Genomic DNA, 15,862 nt, shown 5'->3' on the forward strand with positions numbered 1-15,862 from the left:
GGCCTAACGAACGGCGCATGCGCCGTTCGTGAAAGAATCCCAGTGCGCATACTCGAAATTCCGCCGCAAATCGTCAATGCTTTCGACGTGGACGTAATTTACGCAAAGCCCTATTCGCGAACGACTTACGCAAACGACGTAAAATGTTCAAAATTCGACGCGGGAACGACGTCCATACTTAACATTGCGTACGCCTCATAATAGCAGGAGCAACCTTACGCCGAAAAAGCCTAACGTAAACGACGTTTTTGCATAATTTGCATAGATTTCATCTCACTTCCTGTTTGGATATGAGGCAGGAAGTGAAGGGAAATCTCTGCAATGGGTCAGGGATGGTAAAAAATAAACTGACAGGGGCTATAACCCTCCCTTACTCTATCCAAAATGAAAAAAACAGCTCTGCATGTGTGCAAAAAAATGCAAAACGGGTTCTAGCAGCGAAAGAGTATACAGCTTTATGGGCTAGATTCAGGTAGGGGGATGTAATTTTGTGCGGGCGTAGCGTATCCTATTTACGCTACGCTTCCGCAACTTAGATGGGCAAGTGCAGTATTCACAAAGCACTTGCTCCGTAAGTTGCGGTGGCGTAGCGTAAATCAGCCGGCGTAAGCGCGCCGAATTCAAATTGAGAAGAGGTGGGTGTGTTTTATGTAAATAAAACATGACCCCACGTAAATGACGTCTTTAAGGCCGCATGCGTGGAAGCCTTTAAATGGCAGGCCCGCCCACGTCGCCGCGTCATCATCGCGGCGACGACGCGGACACGCCCCGCGTAATGTTTACGCGCGGACTTCTGTACGATGGTTAGTACAACCATCGTACAGAAGCCCTCTGGCAGGCATGTACGGTGAAAACGGTCCGACGGACCGGTTTCACCGTACATGTTTGCTCGTTAGTACCCGGCCTAACGAACGGCGCATGCGCCGTTCGTGAAAGAATCCCAGTGCGCATACTCGAAATTCCGCCGCAAATCGTCAATGCTTTCGACGTGGACGTAATTTACGCAAAGCCCTATTCGCGAACGACTTACGCAAACGACGTAAAATGTTCAAAATTCGACGCGGGAACGACGTCCATACTTAACATTGCGTACGCCTCATAATAGCAGGAGCAACCTTACGCCGAAAAAGCCTAACGTAAACGACGTTTTTGCATAATTTGCATAGATTTCATCTCACTTCCTGTTTGGATATGAGGCAGGAAGTGAAGGGAAATCTCTGCAATGGGTCAGGGATGGTAAAAAATAAACTGACAGGGGCTATAACCCTCCCTTACTCTATCCAAAATGAAAAAAACAGCTCTGCATGTGTGCAAAAAAATGCAAAACGGGTTCTAGCAGCGAAAGAGTATACAGCTTTATGGGCTAGATTCAGGTAGGGGGATGTAATTTTGTGCGGGCGTAGCGTATCCTATTTACGCTACGCTTCCGCAACTTAGATGGGCAAGTGCAGTATTCACAAAGCACTTGCTCCGTAAGTTGCGGTGGCGTAGCGTAAATCAGCCGGCGTAAGCGCGCCGAATTCAAATTGAGAAGAGGTGGGTGTGTTTTATGTAAATAAAACATGACCCCACGTAAATGACGTCTTTAAGGCCGCATGCGTGGAAGCCTTTAAATGGCAGGCCCGCCCACGTCGCCGCGTCATCATCGCGGCGACGACGCGGACACGCCCCGCGTAATGTTTACGCGCGGACTTCTGTACGATGGTTAGTACAACCATCGTACAGAAGCCCTCTGGCAGGCATGTACGGTGAAAACGGTCCGACGGACCGGTTTCACCGTACATGTTTGCTCGTTAGTACCCGGCCTAACGAACGGCGCATGCGCCGTTCGTGAAAGAATCCCAGTGCGCATACTCGAAATTCCGCCGCAAATCGTCAATGCTTTCGACGTGGACGTAATTTACGCAAAGCCCTATTCGCGAACGACTTACGCAAACGACGTAAAATGTTCAAAATTCGACGCGGGAACGACGTCCATACTTAACATTGCGTACGCCTCATAATAGCAGGAGCAACCTTACGCCGAAAAAGCCTAACGTAAACGACGTAAAAAATAGCGCCGGGCGTACGTACGTTTCTGAATTGGCGTATCTAGTCATTTACATATTCTACGCCGAACTCAACGGAAGCGCCACCTAGCCAGCATAAATATTGCACCCTAAGATACGACGGCGTAGGAGACTTATGCCGCTCGTATCTTAGCCTAATTTAAGCGTATCTGGTTTCCAGAATACGCTTAAATTTACGACGGCGTAGATTCAGAGTTACGACGGCGTATCTACTGATACGCCGGCGTAACTCTACGTGAATCTAGCCCCCAAATGTTTTTAATTACATATATGTAACATAGTGATTATATAGCAGCATTTATTAGCCCATTTTCTGATGACTGTTACAAATACAATTCCTTGTCTTGCCTGGATGGGATAGTAGAGGGTGCTGGAACTTGTAGTCCCATAGCAGTTGGAAAGCTATGGGTTTAAAAATCCTACAGTTTACACTGTAAAACTATCTCCGGAATCGTTTTTGATGCAATGGAATAGAATAAACTACACAATGTTGAAATACAAAAATGATTGAATGAGCCATTAATGTTCTACAACAATAATTGATTGTCATTTGTCATTACCAAAAACTCCACCTATTGAAGCAGCAGCTCCCCCACTGGCAGTCTAGTGAACTGCAGCCCATATGAACAGCATCCTTACAGCAGCAGAAACCATTCTTGCTTGTGTTCCTCCCATCCTTGCCTGCTTTCCTTTCTACAGCTGCTGAGCCCATTGAGGTATAGTAAATCTGCATTAACATCTGAACATTGGTTAGGATCATGCATGCCTCTGCTTTCAGGATATTTAAAAGCAAGGGTTCAAAAATGGTGGGGGAAGGAGGGAGGGGGGGGGGCAATCATAGAATCTGAAGTGCACAATGGTAGGTTTGCTGCGTAATGCTTTCATTCATTCCCCCATTACAAGGGATGCTATGACGTATATCATGTCCTAGGAGTAGCAGATGGCATTAGCAAGGTCTGAGCACCCCAGAACTTGGCATGTCTTGGGGGGGATGACATCCATGGAACCTCATTGTAGCTTGGTCCTTCTTCTGTAGAGGAGAGCTTCTTTGTTCTCTGCCTAAAGAAGAATGAACTGAGATTTCTGCAAGCATCCTTTGCCCTGCAGTCTCCTGCTGGAGGAGTACCAGCTCAAGCCTGTTGTGTCTATAATGTTGGATGATGTCACTCTTGTAAAGCCGTATTGTTTATTTACACGTCTGTATTAGCAGTGCAGCCCATGCACATCTGTTTACATACGTATGCAGGTCGTCTGATTTGGTTGACACCGAGCAGTTGGGATGTACAAACGAGCGACGACGGCATTCAATATAAGGAAAAATAATGTTAAGCAATTGCAATATTGTTCTATTGATCAGAAACAAATATATATATATATATATATATATATATATATATATGTATGTATATATAAATATATATATATATATATATATATATATATATATATATATATATATATATTAGAAAAAAATATAAATACAATATAGATACATGTCTATAGGGAGTAGGTGGACAAGGGCTTTGTTCTCTGTAATGATTTAACAGAAATGGTACACAGACTCAGATCACCGGGAAGCATTAAAAAGCAATAAATCCTATTCCTGGTTTAATCGCACGACGATCAGGAACGAGGTGAATGTTGCATGACAGTAGAAGGATTGAAGAAAATGAAGAAATGTTCTTAGTATGTTAGTAATACATCAGGTCTGCCGTCTGTCTATTGGAATAGAGAGAGTAATGAAGTCTGGTGAAGACAATTGGACCATTCAGTCTAGCCACCAGTCATCCGGGTAGTTCTGAATGCCAATGAACTACAAGACTTAGCATGCCCAGGCAGGTCCTTGAAAGGCCACAATTTATCCAGCTGTAGCCCAGTGTTTCTCAACCTTTTTACCCCAGGGGAATAGCTTGTAGGTCTTATGGAAACCCTACTAAAATTATTAGACCTACAGCTCATAGTACATTTTAAATAAAAGAATAAAGAATGGGGTTACGTAATAGTCATGGGGTGAAACAAATAGTAATTAATGGCCAGAAAATAAACACAGACAGGGAAAACTGTAATGACCTCTTACATTGGTGATCAGTGTAGAAGTGACCCCTTACATTGGTGATCAGTGTAAAAGTGGCCCCTTACATTGGTGATCAGTGTAAAAGTGACCCCTTACATTGGAGATCAGTGTAGAGGTGACCCTTTACATTGGAGATCAGTGTAGAAGTGACCTCTTACATTGGTAGTCAGTGTAGAAGTGACCCCTTACATTGGAGATCAGTGTAGAAGTGACCCCTTACATTGGTGGTCAGTGTAGAAGTGACCCCTTACATTGGTGATCAGTGTATAAGTGACCCCTTACATTGGAGATCAGTGTAGAAGTGACCCCTTACATTAGTGATCAGTGTAAAAGTGGCCCCTTTGGTGATCAGTGTAGAAGTGACCCCTTACATTGGTGATCAGTGTAGAAGTGACCCCTTACATTGGTAGTCAGTGTAGAAGTGACCCCTTACAATGGTATTCAGTGTAGAAGTGAACCCCTTACATTGGTGATCAGTGTATAAGTGACCCCTTACATTGGTAGTCAGTGTAGAAGTGACCCCCTTACATTGGTGATCAGTGTATAAGTGACCCCTTACATTGGTAGTCAGTGTAGAAGTGACCCCCTTACATTGGAGATCAGTGTAGAAGTGACCCCTTACATTGGTAATCAGTGTAGAAGTGACCCCCTTTCATTGGAGATCAGTGTAGAAGTGACCCCTTACATTGGTGATCAGTGTAAAAGTGGCCTCTTACATTGGTGATCAGTGTATAAGTGACCCCTTACATTGGTGATCAGTGTATAAGTGACCCCTTACATTGGTGATCAGTGTAGAAGTGACCCCTTACATTGGTGGTCAGTGTAAAAGTGGCCCCTTTGGTGATCAGTGTAGAAGTGACCCCTTACATTGGTGATCAGTGTAAAAGTGACCCCTTACATTGGTGGTCAATGTAAAATTGACCCCTTACATTGATAGTCAGCGTATAAGTGGACCCCTTTACATTGGTGGTCAGTGCAGAAGTGACCCCTTACATTGGTGGTCAGTGTAGAAGTGACCCCTTACATTGAAGGTCAGCGTAGAAGTGAACCCCTTTACATTGGTGATCAGTGCACACTGACCCCTTATATTGGTGGTCAGTGTAGAAGTGAACCTTTACATTGATAGTCAGCATGACCCCTTACATTGGTGGTCAGTACAGAATTAACCCCTTACATTGGTGGTTATGGTAGAAGTGACCCCTTACAATTGTGGTCAGTGTAGAAGTGACCCCTTACAATTGTGGTCAGAGTAGAAGTGACCCCTTACATTGGTGGTCAGTGTAGAAGTGACCCCTTACATTGGTGGTCAGTGTAGAAGTGACTCCTTACAATGATAGTTAGCGTAGAAATGGACCCTTTTACATTGGTGGTCAGTACAGAAGTGACCCCTTACATTGGTGATCAGTGTAAAAGTGACCCCTTACATTGGAGATCAGTGTAGAGGTGACCCTTTACACTGGAGATCAGTGTAGAAGTGACCTCTTACATTGGTAGTCAGTGTAGAAGTGACCCCTTACATTGGAGATCAGTGTAGAAGTGACCCCTTACATTGGTGGTCAGTGTAGAAGTGACCCCTTACATTGGAGATCAGTGTAGAAGTGACCCCTTACATTGGTGGTCAGTGTAGAAGTGACCCCTTACATTGGTGATCAGTGTAAAAGTGGCCCCTTACATTGGTAGTCAGTGTAAAAGTGGCCCCTTACATTGGTAGTCAGTGTAGAAGTGACCCCTTACATTGGAGATCAGTGTAGAAGTGACCCCTTACATTGGTGGTCAGTGTAGAAGTGACCCCTTACATTGGTGGTCAGTGTAGAAGTGACCCCTTACATTGGTGGTCAGTGTAAAAGTGACCCCTTACATTGGTGGTCAATGTAAAAGTGACCCCTTACATTGATAGTCAGCGTATAAGTGGACCCCTTTACATTGGTGGTCAGTGCAGAAGTGAACCCCTTTACATTGGTGATCAGTGCAGACTGACCCCTTATATTGGTGGTCAGTGCAGAAGTGACCCCTTACATTGGTGGTCAGTGTAGAAGTGACCCCTTACATTGAAGGTCAGCGTAGAAGTGAACCCCTTTACATTGGTGATCAGTGCACACTGACCCCTTATATTGGTGGTCAGTGTAGAAGTGAACCTTTACATTGATAGTCAGCATGACCCCTTACATTGGTGGTCAGTACAGAATTAACCCCTTACATTGGTGGTCATGGTAGAAGTGACCCCTTACAATTGTGGTCAGTGTAGAAGTGACCCCTTACAATTGTGGTCAGTGTAGAAGTGACCCCTTACATTGGTGGTCAGTGTAGAAGTGACTCCTTACATTGATAGTTAGCGTAGAAATGGACCCTTTTACATTGGTGGTCAGTACAGAAGTGACCCCTTACATTGGTGATCGGTGTAGAAGTGACCCCTTAAATTGGTAGTCAATGTAGAAGTGACCCCTTACATTGATAACTACCAAATGAGAAGGAAAATGGGGTGGGACTTTACATGTACTATGCAGGGTCTAATAAATACATACTACAGGGCTCAAAATTTCAAGTCCTGAGCTACTAGCCAGGCCTCAAGGCGTACTCCCCACGAGTTGCCCCGCCCAACCCCTACAATGTCCCGCCCCCTAATCCCGCCCTTAGACACGCCCTCATAAATCTTATGAAATCACACTTAAATGTTTTATGCAGAATTAAGTTATAAAAATAAATATTAACAACAACTTTTTCCGTGCCCAAAAATGCAGCCTGCCCATGTCTACCAATGCAGCATGTGTCCCCAGTGCAGCCACGTGTCCCCAGTGCAGCAAAATGTCCCCAATTCAGCCAGAGTCCCCCCACATTGCAGCCAGAGTTCCCCCACATTGCAGCCAGATTTCCCTCACATTGCAGCCAGATTTCCCCCACATTGCAGCCAGAGTCCCCCCACATTGCAGCCAGAGTTCCCCCACATTGCAGCCAGAGTTCCCCCACATTGCAGCCAGAGTTCCCCCACATTGCAGCCAGAGTTCCCCCACATTGCAGCCAGAGTTCCCCCACATTGCAGCCAGAGTTCCCCCACATTGCAGCCAGAGTTCCCCCACATTGCAGCTAGAGTTCCCTCACATTGCAGCCTACCTGTGCTGGGTAAGAGAGAGGAGAGGAGCCGGAGCCGCCGCCGCCTGGTTGTTCAAAGTGCGGGAAACATAACAGCTTTCAATTTAATAGCTGTGTTACCCGCCGCAAGCCGTCATATACAGCCCCTCCCCCCTTGTCGGGGAAACTTTGATAGACAGATCACGCGTCCAATCCTGGGATGGGTGATCTGTCTATCAAAGTGCCCGGACAAGGGGGAGGGGCTGTATATGACGGCTTGCGGCGGGTAACACAGCTATTGAATTGAAAGCTGTTATGTTCCCCGCGCTTTGAACAACCAGGCGGCGGCGGCTCCGGCTCCTCTCCTCTCCTTGCTCGCCCCCCCCCCTCCTTCCAGGCAGCCCACACTCGTCAGCCCTCAAAATTTACTCGCAAAATGCGAGCAGGCGAGTGTAAATTTTGAGGGCTGACATACTAAATAGGCTTAAAAAATAAACAAATCTTTAATTTCCATATACAAATGGTTAGTTTAAAAAAAAATTAATACAACTGGTTAAAACCACAGTTACTGTAAGTCTATCCAGGATGTGCTGGTCCTGGCTGAAGAATCGAGAAAACTGGCCTACGTGTTTCGTGGGGAGTCCTGCTTCATCAGGGCCTTAGATTGGAGCACAAATTTGTACATATACCGCAAAGATATAAAAACATAGTATTGACAAATAACGTATATAAACATTAGCAAATAATTATTTTACCAAGAAATATTAAACATTAAAAACTTACAATATACTGCGTCATGTTGCTTTACATTTTTGTAATGGTATCCTAATAGAGCTTGTTACATACACCATGTCCTGGGCAAAGAGAGTGGGCAGGGAGGACAAATTATCTCAAGTAAAATATAAGAATAAACTGTATAAACATATTCATCCCTAGAAAACTACCAAGAAGACCAAGAGAAAACAGACTCCTAAGTGATGATTGTGATTTTTTATTACCATCATCACATAGGAGTCTGTTTTCTCTTTGGGGGGGGGGGACACAGGGTTAACCCCCACGGGCTCCCCAGGCTTCTCCTCCACCGGACCGGCTGGCAAAACACTACACAGATGAATCAGAAGTCTTCTTGGTAGTTTTCTAGGTATGAATCTGGATGTTAGAATACAGTTTATGTTTATATTTGTATTTTACTTGAGATAATTATATTATTTTTGAGACACTTTTCCTCCCATTGATGCAAGACACTATTCCTCCCACTGACACCAACAATGGGGGATATATACGCTGTTTCTGACATCAACAATGGGGCACTATTTCTTCCAACTGACACCAACGATGGGACACAATTCTTCCCACTGACACCAACGACGGGACACTATTCTTCCCACTGACACCAACGACGGGACACTATTCTTACCACTGACACCAACGATGGGACACTATTCTTACCACTGACACCAACGATGGGACATTATTCTTCCCACTGACACCAACAATGGGACACTATTCTTCCCACTGGCACCAATGATGGGGCACTATCCCTCCCACTGACACCAACAATGGGACACTATTCTTCCCACTGACACCAACAATGGGACACTATTCTTCCCACTGACACAAACAACGGGACACTATTCTTTCCACTGACACCAATGACGGGACACTATTCTTCCCACTGACACCAACAATGGGATACTATTCTTCCCACTGACACCAACGATGGGACACTATTCTTCCCACTGACACCAATGACGGGACACTATTCTTCCCACTGACAAAAATGACGGGACACTATTCTTCCCACTTTTTTCTTTTTCTTTTACGTCGACAGAATGTCTGCCGGTGTCCCGCGATTGGGTCACAGAGCTGCAGAAAGGGAAGAGGCAAGTGAAAAACATGCATCTCCCTGTTCTGCCTAGTGACACTGTCACTGATTGTCTGTTCCCTGTCATTTGGAACAGCGATCAGTGATGTGTCACGGCAAGCCACGCCCCCTAACAGTTAGAAGCACTCCCTAGGTCACACTTAATCCCTTCAGCGCCCCCTATGGGTTAAGCCCTTCACTGCCAGTGTAATTTTTACAGTAATCAGTGCATTTTTATAGCACTGATCGCTGCAAAAATGACAATGGTCCCAAAATGGTGTCAAAAGTGTCCGATGTGTCTGCCATAAAGTCGCAGTCACGATAAAAAATGCAGATCGCCACCATTACTAAAAAAAAAAATGATTAATAAAAATGCCATAAAACCTATCCCCTGTTTTGTAGACGCTATAACATTTGTACAAACCAATCAATTAACGCTTATTGCGATTTTTTACCAAAAATATGTAGAAGAATACGTATCGGCCTAAACTGAAGGAAAAAATATATTTTTTTTAATATTTTTTTGGTATATTTATTATAGAAAAAAGTTAAAAATATTAAATGTTTTCAATATTGTCGCTCTATTTTTGTTTATAGCGCAAAAAAAAAAAAAATGCGGAGGTTATCAAATACCACCAAAAGAAAGATCTATTTGTGGGGGAAAAAAGGACGCCAATTTTGTTTGGGAGCCATGTCGCACGACCGCGCAAATGTCAGTTAAAGAGACGCAGTGCCGAATCGCAAAAAGTGGCCTGGTCTTTGGAAAGGGAAATGGTCCGGGGCTTAAGTGGTTAATAAACGAAAGTATTTAATCATTATTCTTGTTCTATATTTTATTACTATTTATTTTTAATTATTTTATATAATTTTTTATATTGTTTTATATTACTTTTGTTTGGGAAGGGGGCCCCTTCTGCTAGGGGGCCGAGGGCAGTTGCCTTTTTTGCCCACTATTAAATCTGACACTGCCACCAAAGCATGGGGGTTAGGGGACCCCACAATTTGTACTGTCTACATCTCTTTTCTGCTATTATTGATTTAATTTAAGATTATTACAACAAAAAATTGTACAGCGCAGTAGGGTATATATATATAAAAAAAAATATGTTCAGGGTGCCAAATATGCTAGGTATGTCATAAAATGTATTCTTATATTTGAAGTATTCTACAGTTTAGGGAGATAATTCCATGAATTATAGGTATATATATATATATATATTTATTTTTAGCAAGGACTCCCCAAGACCTGAAGAATATTTCAAAGGTTTCTCTGGAGTAAAAGAGTTGAGAAAGTTGTACAACCAATAACTAAAATTTGAAAAAGTCTTACTTCACCCCTGTTTCCACTTGTGGTACCTAGGTGATGATGGTTTACAGAGAAGCTGTATTGTATTGGTAATACTCCTTCCAGGCTCGCCAACAGTTTGTGTAGGGTGCTGTAGTGAATTCATGGATGACTCTACCATATACCGTATTTTTCGCTCCATAAGACGTACCTGACCATAAGATGCACCTAGGTTTTAGAGGAGGAAAACAAGAAAAAAATATTCTGAACCAAATAGTGTACTAAAATATTTACCAGTGCCCATAAAATGCAACCTGACCAGTGCCATGAAATGCAGCCTGACCTGCAGGGGCGGACTGACAACTCATGGGGCCCCTGGGCAATAGAATATTATGGGGCCCCTGGGCAATAGAATATTATGGGGCCCCCGGGCAATAGAAGATTATGGGGCCCCCGGGCAATAGAAGATTATGGGGCCCCCGGGCTTACAGATGGCCACCACGCCAGGAGGCAGTGCAGAGGCGGGGCAGCTAAAATCTCTGGATTTTCACATCAAAAGCATGTCGGTTTCGGACATATCAGGGACAGATAAAAAAAAAACATAGATTTTTACATACTGTCCCTGGTTTTACTGAGCCTGGCAACCCTGATGGGGCCCCCTAGTGGCATGGGGCCCTCGGGCAGTGCCCGAGTGACTCAATGGTCAGTCCGCCCCTGCTGACCTGTGCCCATTAATAATGCAGCCTGACCTGTGCCCATTAATAATGCAGCCTGACCTGTGCCCATTAACAATGCATCCTGACCTGTGCCCATTACCAATGCAGCCTGACCTGTGTTCATTAAAGTGGAGTTCCACCCATAAATATAACATTACATCAGTAGTTTTAAAAAAATGTCATTAGTCCTTTACAAATTTTTTTTTTTTTTTTAGATGCCTTCAAAGTGTTGTTGCTAGGCAGAATAGTTAATCTTCCCACTTCCTGCACCTAGGTGCTTAATGCTTCCTAACCTACACCGCACAGACTCCTGGGAATGTAGTGGGTGTAACTTTCCAGCAGTCTGTGCACTCCCCAGTCTCAAAGAATCATGTGACTTGGACAGCACAGGTGCTGAAACCTGATCTGACACTGCTTGTGCAGCACTGAGCATGTGCGAGATTTGCAAGGCTGAAATCCAGGAAGTCATACAGTCTGGCTTCATGATGCCCACACTTAAGATGGCCCCAGTCAATTTCTATTTTATAAAGTGTCTAAATGCTGTAACAACCTAACAAAACGGACCTTAGTTTACAGACTAACTTTACTAGAATACATTAAGCTTGTGTATTACAGGGGTATTTATATTTAAAAAGTGAATTTAAAAATAATGAAAATAAATATTCCCGCTGCTTCGGAAACGCAGATCCCCCCTTCACCCCCCACTGGAATGCTGCGCTGATCCCCTCACACCCGGAGGAGGCATCCGGCATTCGACTGTTAAGCAGAGGGGAAGAGGAGGCTGTATGGAGCCAATGGAAGGGGGAGGTAGGAGAGAAGAGCTGAAGAGGTGTCTGGGCCGCCCCTCTCTGGGGCTGTCAATCAAGGAGGGGGGACCCGGGGCTCCAGCTGCAGGGAGAGGCACAGCACAGCTAACATGCCACAACCCCTTCTGCAGCCAGCTACCACCAGCATGAGAGAGTGCCAGCTCCCATCCCTGCTCCTCCAGCATCCCTCAGCCACAGCCATTGGCCTTTATATACACCCCTGACCCATCCCCCCAACTCCCTTCCTCCTGATTATCAGTGCAACAGTCAGGACAGCTCAATCCTGTGACCGCCCCTGACCCCTCCCTCCGCCCTGCCCTTACCACCACCTATGCAGGGCTCCAGTGCTGATCCTTAGTCGTGGTGGGCTGGGCACTCTGCATTCTGCGCTGGCACTGCCTGCTGATTGGCCTCTCTGCTGATAACACTGGGTTAACTTTACTGTTTGTTTTTTTTAAAGCAGAAAACTGTTTTTTTCCCATAAATTGTATTCTCTAAGGTCTTTGCTAAAAAAGCATATATAATGTTTTGGGGTTCTATGTAATTTTCCAGCAAATAAATGATGATTTTTACATATAGGAGAGAAATGTCTGAATTGGTCTGGGTGTTCCAGAACACCTGATGGTACTCCCTGCATGTCGGGCCTCTGTATGTGGCCACGCTGTGTAAAAGTCACACACATGTGGTATTACCATACTCGGGAGGAATAGCAGAATGTGTTTTGGGGTGTAATTTGTGGTATGCATATGCTGTGTGTAAGAAATAACCTGCTAATATAACAATTTTGTGAAAAAAAAATTAAAGAAAAAAAATCTTGATTTTGCAAAGAATTGTGGGAAAAAATTACAACTTCAAAAAACTCACCGTGCCTCTTTCTAAATACCTTGGAATGTCTTCTTTCCAAAAATTGGGGGGTATTTGTACTTTTCTGACATGTTAGGGCCTCAAGAAATGAGATAGGCTGTCAGTACATCAGGTGTGATCAATTTTCAGATATTGGCACCATAGCTTGTGGACTCTATAACTTTCACAAAGACCAAATAATATCCACCAATATGTACATATTTTTTTTTTTTTTTGATAAATCTTTTTTATTGACCAATTTGTACTTATTTTTACCAAAGATATGTAGCAGTATAAATGTTGGCCACAATTTATGAAGAAAAATTACTAATTTGCTAAATTTTATAACAGAAACGAAGAAAAAACATTTTTTTTACAGAATTTTCAGTCTTTTTTTCTCTTATAGAGAGCACTGACCCCAGCACCGAGATAGAGAGCACTGGCACCAGCACTGAGATAGAGAGCACTGACACCAGCACTGAGATAGAGAGTACTGGCACCAGCACTGAGATAGAGAGTACTGGCACCAGCACTGAGATAGAGCGCACTGACACCAGCACCGAGATAGAGCGCACTGGCACCAGAACTGAGATAGAGAGCACTGGCACCAGCACCGAGATAGAGAGCACTGACACCAGCACCGAGATAGAGAGTACTGACACCAGCACTGAGATAGAGAGCACTGACACCAGCACCGAGATAGAGGACACTGACACCAGCACTGAGATAGAGAGCACTGACACCAGCACCGAGATAGAGGACACTGACACCAGCACCGAGATAGAGGACACTGACACCAGCACTGAGATAGAGAGCACTGACACCTGCACTGAGATAGAGAGCACTGACACCAGACCTGAGATAGAGAGCACTGACACCTGCACTGAGATAGAGAGCACTGACACCAGACCTGAGATAGAGAGCACTGACACCAGCACTGAGATAGAGAGCACTGACACCAGCACCGAGATAGAGAGAATGGACAGCAGCACTTTAAAGCTCTTAATATATGCAATTTGTACAGTTAATTTTTTTTTATCGCTTGAGTTATTTTTCCCATTATGGCTGTGAGTGGGGCCTCATGCCTCGGTTTTGCCTAGGCCTCACAAAGCCTAGAGCCGCCTCTGAGTCAGTAATGTAGTAAGTCCATGACAGATAACAAGCAAGCAGCTAGTGAAGTCTAAAAAAAAGTCTTAAAGGAGTTGTAAAGGGAAAAATTTTTTTTGCTGAAATGACTGTTTACAGGGTATAGAGACATAGGCCCAGATTCACAGAGAGCGGGCGCACATTACGCCGCCGTAGCGCAAACAATGTACGCTACGCCAACGCAGCGCAGAGAGGCAAGCATGGAATTCACCAAGCCAGTGCTCCCAACGCTGCGCTGGGTTTCGAAGGCGTACGCCGGCGTAGGTGGAAGTGGGCGTGAGCCATGCAAATGAGGCGTGACCCCATGCAAATGATGGGCCGAGCGCCAGACAGATACGTATCACAAACTGCGCATGCGCCGAGACGTGGGCGCATCCCCCCGCGCATGCTCACAACCACGTTGGAACAACTGCCTAAACTACGCCGGATCACTGCGTACGGCGTGAACGTAACCTACGCCCAGCCAGACACATCCAACGTAAAATACGCCGGCTTGTGTTCCCTGGTGCAGACCTTTGCATGTCTGCTGCTATGTTTCATAGAATCAATTACGGATAGATATCCATAAGATCCGACAGGTGTAATTGTTTTACACTGTCGGATCTTAGGATGCAATACCGCGGCCACCGCTGGGGGGAGTTCGCATCGTAAACCAGCGTCGGGTATGCAAATTAGGAGTTACGGCGATCCACGACGGATTTTCGCGTTCGCTACGTCGCCGCTAGTCTAGTTTCCCGTCGCAAAGTTATTCGTCGTTTTTGGTGCCCTAACTTTAGTCAGCAAACGTATTGCTGTCTAAACTATGGCCGTCGTTCCCGCGTCGAAATTTAAAAATGAACGTCGTTTGCGTAAGCCGTCCGGGAATACGGAATTACGCTACGCGCGTCGCCGTTCGAAAAAATTACGTCACTGCCCGCAAAGCACGACGGGAATTGCGAAACGGAACATGCCCAGTAGGTCCGGCGCGGGAGCGCGCCTAATTTAAATGGCACACGCCCATTTGAATTGGCCCGCCTTGCGCCGGACGTCTTTACGATACACCGCCGCAAGTTTCCAGGTAAGTGCTTTGTGGATCGGGCACTAAATCTGAAAACTTGCGGCGGTGTAACGTAAACGGGTTACGTTACGCTGCGCCGCAGCTACGTGAATCTGGCCCACAATGTACCTGTAGTTTCAGTTTCGTTTATGCATCTAGTTTCATTCTTCTGTGAAGTACAGAGACACAGAGCCAATAGAGGGCAGTGATGGTTTGTAAAACGAAAGTGATTGGTTCTGAGGGGTTTAAAAGCCCCGGACCATATTGCTGCCCAAAGACCCAAGGTGTTTTTACAGTTTGGGACTGCGTCGCTTTAACAGACAATTGCGCGGTCGTGCGACGTGGCTCCCAAACAAAATTGGCGTCCTTTTTTCCCCACAAATAGAGCTTTCTTTTGGTGGTATTCGATCACCTCGGCGGTTTTTATTTTTTGCGCTATAAACAAAAATAGAGCGACAATTTTGAAAAAAATGCAATATTTTTTACTTTTTGCTGTAATAAATATCCCCCAAAAACATATATAAATTTTTTTTTTTCCTCAGTTTAGGCCGATACGTATTCTTGTACCTATTTTTGGTAAAAAAAATCGCAATAAGCGTTTATCGATTGGTTTGCGCAAAATTTATAGCGTTTACAAAATAGGGGATAGTTTTATTGCATTTTTATTAATTTCTTTTTTTTTTTACTACTAATGGCGGTGATCAGCGATTTTTTTCGTGACTGCGACATTATGGCGGACACTTCGGACAATTTTGACACATTTTTGGGATTTTTGTCATTTTCACAGCAAAAAATGCATTTAAATTGCATTCTTTATTGTGAAAATGACAGTTGCAGTTTGGGAGTTAACCACAGGGGGCGCTGTAGGATTTGGTGTACACTGTGTGTGTGTTTACAACTGTAGGGGGGTGTGGCTGTAGGAATGACGTCATCGATCGAGTCTCCCTATATAAGGGA

General features: G+C 44.6%; 1 protein-coding gene across 1 annotated transcript in view; it reads left to right on the forward strand.

The window, feature by feature from the left end:
* Positions 1 to 2,697: 2,697 nt before the first annotated feature.
* Positions 2,698 to 15,862, forward strand: part of TP53BP1 (tumor protein p53 binding protein 1) — a 151,834-nt gene continuing 138,669 nt past the window's right edge. The window contains exon 1 of the mRNA XM_040342532.1: positions 2,698 to 2,785. The gene's annotated coding sequence lies outside the window, so the exon portion shown is untranslated. The remainder of the gene's footprint in view (positions 2,786 to 15,862) is intronic.

Source organism: Rana temporaria, chromosome 3 (assembly GCF_905171775.1).
Source record: "Rana temporaria chromosome 3, aRanTem1.1, whole genome shotgun sequence".
Lineage (NCBI taxonomy): Eukaryota > Metazoa > Chordata > Amphibia > Anura > Ranidae > Rana > Rana temporaria.